The sequence below is a fragment of the Crocodylus porosus genome, unplaced genomic scaffold (genome assembly GCF_001723895.1).
Source record: "Crocodylus porosus isolate Cpor-Errol unplaced genomic scaffold, CroPor_comp1, whole genome shotgun sequence".
In the NCBI taxonomy this organism is placed as follows: Eukaryota; Metazoa; Chordata; order Crocodylia; family Crocodylidae; genus Crocodylus; species Crocodylus porosus.
The window spans coordinates 79,714,980-79,721,847 of record NW_017728886.1 but is presented as its reverse complement, the minus strand read 5'-3'; positions in this window follow the sequence as shown (position 1 = coordinate 79,721,847).

The window sequence follows — 6,868 nt, the reverse complement described above, 5'->3', positions numbered from 1 at the left end:
GGCTTGCAGCCACCCCAAAATTCACCATAGCCCCCCAACTCTCCCTCCCAGCACTGCCACTGCCCACCCTGAGTGCAGCAAGGCCCAGCTCTCACCACAAAGAGCCCTGTGCAGCCCCAGCCCACCCTGTTCTGCGCAGATCTGGGGGCACCCCTGCCCCATGCCCTCGCAGAGGAGTGGTAGGAACTGCTGGACAAGTGGACAAGCCACCAGACGAGTAGTGGACAGCGACAGAAGCAGCTCCTCCCTCCCCCCATGCCCTCCAGATGAGCCATGGCTTCACCCTGGCTGGGCAGTGCTTGCCCCAGCCCCAGTCCCACTCCCTCCCTCACCACGGGGAGCTTGATCTGCCCCCCTACACCCTTTCCCTTCCCCATCCACCTCACCAGACTTACCAGCTACACACAGCTGTCCAAGCTGCCAGGCTGTGCTCCTCACCACCTACATGCTGCGCTGTGGCTGCGCACATGCACAGGCTATCTACTGGCCAAAACAGGCTGATTTCTAATGCAGACAATTTTCTTTATATTGGTGCCAATCTGATATTGGACCAATGCATCAGTGCACCTCTACTGTTTACATTTTTTGACCTTCTTAAGAAGTTGCAGGATATGAAAGTTACCCAAAGCCAGTGTTCTTTACCTGGACACAAGGATCTTTAGCATTTATCCATATCGTGGCTCCTTATTACCCTCCCTGGATCTGCAAAAGGAGGAGCTTTCCTTTCCAAGTCCCACATGCTGCCACTCCCAAAGGTCAAGGTGCTGTACAGCAAAAATTCTCAACCCCCAGGCTGTGAAAGGTTGGCTGCCAGTCCACAAGAGGGTTGGGTGCTCCCAGATCCTTTGAAGGGTGATGCAGGAAGTGTGAGGAGACAAGTGGATAAAAACAGGCTCAGGCTTTAGATGTAACAAGATAAGCAGATATGGGCAGGCTCAAGCTCCCCCTGCCTAACTGCTCCCTCACCTCCACTGCCTGTCCCCTCTCCAAGGAGGGGAGCAATTTAATAAATAAATTAGTTTTTGAAGTGGGATGCCACTCTAGTCACTAAAATTATATGGGGATACCCTGAGTCTGACCAGGGAAGGGGGAGGGGAGGGGAGGCAGAAAAAAGGTCATATGAAAGGACATGGACAGAGGAAGAAGTGGGCAGAAAAGGAAAAGAAATAAACCTCAAAAAACAAAAAGGGAAGCTGTGGGAGGATACATAGCAATGAGTTCAGAAGACCAGCCTGCCACAGACTCCCATTTCCTCTCACACTCAGTTTTCCTCTGTCCTATCCTACCCTACTACACTGCATCCCATCTGCATCCCTTCTATAACTAGTTAGATAAAAGTCAATCCATGTTTTAAAAAGTAATTTGCTGGATAACATTTTTAAGACAACCTGCTAACTTCAGATTTTCAAATAATGATAATTTAAAAAAAAAAAAATCATACCTGAAACAGTTAGCTAGTGCCAGCTCACTAGAAATGATCTCATTAAAAGCCAGCTTTTGTTTTTTGCACTGTAACTGCCCGGAGGCTGAAGTGCAATACAAGACATTAAATGAACTTTATGCTGCCTACAGTTGAATGCACACGTGGCAGTTCTGATTCACTACTTACTACACAAAAATACACAAAAATAAATCAAAAGCCCTAGCTTGGGGGGTGGGAACTGAATGGGTGTTGTTTCAGAGCATTGATTTTTAAAATATTAAAAATTTTAAAATTAGCAGCATGCTGTCCAGTTCTATAATACAATGGAGATTATTGTTTTGTTTAAGAACTTCAAGCAAGTGTCACAGTCATGTTTGGCTATGGAGCCGTATCAACTCCCTTATACAGCTACGCAGTGCACTAACACAAGGACTGTATCACAGAAACATAGTGGGCAATTGTGTGAAAATTTAGTATGACATCACATAAAACTTTATGAATGAACCAAAGGGGATAGAAGTCTCTTAACTGTTTGATTCTAAATATTTTAAAACAGATTAAGTATAAAATTCATACTAAAAAAAAAGTAATACCTATTTTTTTAATAGTTATTCTAGATAAACATAAAAGACTCTCCTGGATAAAATCATAAGCACTTCAAGAACTGGTAAGTTTGGAGGCTTCCATATATACAGTTTCCTTAAAATTATACATTACATGGCATCTCAAGTAAGAGACTGGTCAATATATTTTTCTCCCCCTTCCCCTCCCTTCTCCAGAAAATAACCAAAAACCCACTCTACTATCTTTAGGTACTGTTAATGACTACTAGACCATGACCTCAGACAACTATCACAGCTGAGCTGATACAGCACTTTTTAGGGGAGAGAAAGTGGTAGCCAATCTTTTGGAGAGCAGTCTTGATCACTTAGAAATTACTTCAGCTGACAGCAGCTACACCATGCATACTTTGTAAAAACCACTGGCCCCTTACAGAAGGGCTGTCCAAATTTGTTACAGCCTAGGGCCACAGGCCACACACTATATGGGCCATACGCTGCAGGGGCAGCCCCCCCAAGATCCATTTGCCATATGGACTATGCAGCATCCCTCCCTGCCCATGGCACACAATCTCTACCACCCCCCCAAAAAAAGCACATACTCCCCCCCACCACTTTGCCTCCTGCCCAGCCACACAGGCTGCATTGGCAATATGCAATCCCCCAGGACCTCACTCACTGTGTGGCAGCTTGAAAGTAGCTGCTAAGGCCCACAGACTGCATGTTAAGCACTCACAGGACATCAACTGGACAGGAAAGTATCCCAGATGATGCAAATAATGTGTATACAAAATTCACCTTCCTCAAGGTCTCTCTGTTATTGAAGCCCATGTGAAGCCAGAAAAAGGAGCAGTTCAAGGTGAAGGACGGGGTCTTTAGAGGGCTCTCTGGTGATCAACTTTCATCCCATCTCTAAATATTGGAATGCAAGTCACTAAAACCATTTGATATCAAAACAGCCCTGCTATAGGAGGCTGCCAAATGAAGGAGAGACCAGCAGCTTTGGAAAGCTGTCATTCAAGCAAATCTAGGCTCACAGCCAACTAAAAGGCTATGACTAATAGGGTTTTCCTTGCTGGTCTGGTCATAAACCTGGTAACAGTCCCAGGATGGAAGCCAAAATGATAATATCTTTCCTAGAACTACCTACCCAGTTGACAGGTCATGGGATTTGGAAGACCACAACAATCCTGAAATGGATGCTTGCAGCTCTCTGTCTTAGAGCTGACATGGTCTTTTGATGCTTTCCTCCCACTTTAGGCAGAAACACAAATTGGAAGAAACACAGCTGTAAGCCTATCCTTATGGATAATCAGAAGGAGGAAGACATTCTGATGTAAGGCTGATTATGGCATTACATGTATTATGGTCTGTGTACCATCTACCCACTACAAAAAATGACCAGCTAGATATTTAAGTTGTCTGTCATAGGATAAAGATGGCATATCTCCCTCAAAAATGGTGGGTCCACAACAACAACAAAAATTACTGTTTAAAACAGCAATCTCTTTTTTTTCAGGGAGGCTTTCTGCAAAGAATTTATGTCTGGACGAGGATTTCTGTCCACCAGTATCACATAGGCCTTCACTTTCCCTCCTCTCCTCCCTCTTGGGGGGGAGATGAGAAGAGGGGAGGGGGAGAGGGAGAGTGACCAGCTCCTTGACAGTCCATTCAGAAGCCAGTTTTCTGGGAGCATTGCCCCCTGCATGGTCCAACAATCAGTCTTCAGCTCTGCTTGCCATGCTGCTGCCCCCAGTTTGGTGCTCTGGATTCAGGGTGGAGCCCCCTGCAGTACTGCACAGCTGTTAGGGTATGAGCTCTTGCCCATGTTTTGACAGCTCTGGTGAGAAGCCCTAATCCAACAGCTAGGACTCTCCATCAAAGAGCCAGTGCTCTGGCTACAAGGTCCCAGGAATTGGCAGCCCCAGTTCTTACATGGTGAGAGGCAGTTATCAAAGCTGCCCCTGATGAGCCATAAGAGGGACCCTGTAATGTAAAGGGAGGTCTATGCCTCCTGATCAGCTCCTGCCACCACTTGCAGGGAACTCCCTCACCTTTACCTCCATGCAAGTGGCTGTGATAAGGGCTGATTAGGGGGTGCAGCAAGGGTAATGGGGCTGCCTGCAACCTGGGAACTTTACAGGGCTTGTGGGCAGCCCAAGACCAGGGAATGCTGCTGCAGCACCCCTGAGGGCAAAGGGAGCTGTAGAACAGCCCCCTACCAAGCTCTAGCTGGAGAGAATGACTTTATGGGATTTTAGCTGCCTTTTAGTCAGGGGTCTCTAAACACATGACTGCCCACAGCACTATTTTGTAATGCTACAAACACTGCATCTCTGCAGAAATAACGGCTGCCACAGGTCTAAGAGAATTCAGCCTTGCTATCAGTTCTTCTACAGATCAATCAACTGAGAAGGATGAAAACAGTATGCAGTACTTCCAACTGGATGAACTCAGCAAGCCAACACTTAAATTATACCACTTAAACGACCAATACATACATGCATTTAGTTCTACAAAAGGGACATGGTAGATGGTTTCTCAAGTGCTCATTTGTGGTTACTGCTGCTGGCAAGAATTACTACTCTTGAAAATGGAACATTACTCTGCTGATTTTGATACAAAATACTATGTACACAGTGTGTGTGAGAATTTATAAAACGCGCCTAATTTTCCAACTCAGAGAAAAGACTTATCAAAAGGTGGGGGGAAAAAGCCTGCCTTTAAATTCATTAACTTGCCTATGAAAAATATTGGGATTTGCTTCCTGTACTTCAACCTCCGGTAGTGGAGCTGGCTGAAAGAGCTAATTCCAGAATCTTGTGTTCTTTACTAAGAAAGAAAGAAGATACCAGTCCTTGCACATTTAGAGTGCTGTCTCAAAAGCTGCTTCAGCAGTTCTAGCTAAGCTATAGGATATTGTCATGGCAAGGTCCTGTGACTTTTACTAAAACTGGTCAGAAACTTGTTTTTCTAAAAACAAAGAAGTTAAAAAAAATAATAAGACTAATTGTTGAGGTTTCTTATGTAAAACTGAAAAGTGTGTTCCTCTGGTTTGGTTTTAATTCTGAAATACCACTTCAGTGCCTTATGAGCAGGCTTCACAAAAGTCAATTTTTATTTTTTAATAACTTTGATGGATAATATTGATGTCTATTTTTAAGCATTTATTTTGATTTTTATTGATTTGAATTATGAGGACTGCAGTATAACTGCCCACTGCAACAAACATAGCTACTATAGGACAGCCACCAGCTGAGTGGCAGAGCTGCTATCAGTCCCAATTCCACTCGCCCATAGCTCCCTCATCTACTTTGTCACTTCCTCTTCCTTTGTTCCCAGTTACCTGGGGTTTCTGGGAGTTGCAGTCCAAACTACATTCAGCATAGTTTTGTAGGACTGCTTGGTCTGTTGTCATATAGTCCACCAGGCATCATTTTTCTTACGTCCTGCCCTTTCTAAACATTATTAGCAATGAAAATATTCTTTTTCATTGGTCTGTGAGTGTGAGGTGAAAATCAACATTTATCAGCATTTACCAATAAAAACTGAATCCTGCCAAACCTACTTACGAGTTGCATTCTCCCCTTCTTTCCCCACAGACTGGCTTCCTGGCTACACCGCAGGTATGGATAGTTGGTTTATTTGTAGCACTATAAGTGCTTCAGTAAAAACATGTGCTGTGGCAAATGGTGTTGGGAACTCTCCCAGCACTCTTGGGCTCTGGCAGTGGTGGCAGATGGTCCTGTGACAATGATGCTATTGGTAGAGCACTAGCTAGGGTCCCAGCAGGACTCCCCGACAGCTTGCCAGCTGGGAGGGCTCAAGGAACCAGCCACTTGGAAAAGAGCAGGGACAGCAAAGGCTTTTGGGATGCTGGGGGTGCTAGAGACCCCTCTAGCTCTGCAGAAAACTAAACACATGTAGCATGTGATGCTACGAAAAAGTGCTACAGAGAAGTTCCTGTGGTTTTTTGTAGGGCTTTGACCACTTCTTTAGCACTACAGATGGCTTGTACTCATGCACAATCATATTTTGTAGCATTACAAATGTAACACTTGTCCATATCCACATGTTTTTCCGCTCCACGATGGGGGGCAGGTAATGAATCTTGGTAGTTGCACAATTCCGACGATTCATGGGAGGTGCTCTCTCACTGTGGGGGCTAGCTCACAGAAGGAGGGAAGGAGAGGAAAAGACAGATAGACAGAGCATGAAGACCCACAGTGCCATGTTGGTTTTCTGTCATCAGTTTTCATTTTTAAGTTTATCAAAAATTCAGTTTTTCCACTAAAAAAAACGCTGTTGTTTCAAGAGGGAAAAAAATTCTACTAGTCTTATGTGTAACACACCTTATAGACATTTAAAAAAGAACCTTCTTTCCCAAGGTCATACATAGAGACTTATGTTGCATGTAATATCACAACTTTTCTTTGCCATGTAGCAGCATCAACAGGGAGAACATATATGCCTGTAAATGCTTATTCTACTTCAGTAGCCATGGGTGTGTACAGCTACAGCATGTCATTCTCTTCTCTTTAAGTTTGACACACTTTGAGCAGCCAAGCTGAATGAAAAAACTTGTCTGCATGGGTGACTGGTGCTACCTAAGTCAGGGGTGGTTCCCCCATGGCTGATCACTAACTACACGTTGCCACTGGTTGTCTGAACTTTCGCTGAGCCAAGAGCTAGATAAAAGCACAAGAGCCTGACCTTATGCTTAAGGATCAAGAAGTTATACTGTCTTAGGAACTGAACTGTTTTTATACAATTTCCCAATTTTAAAATTTTACATACAGACATCTCCCTTATTTTAAACAACTTGACATAACAGCTTTCAGAACTTTCCACATACAGATCACACACATACACACACAGAGAACTG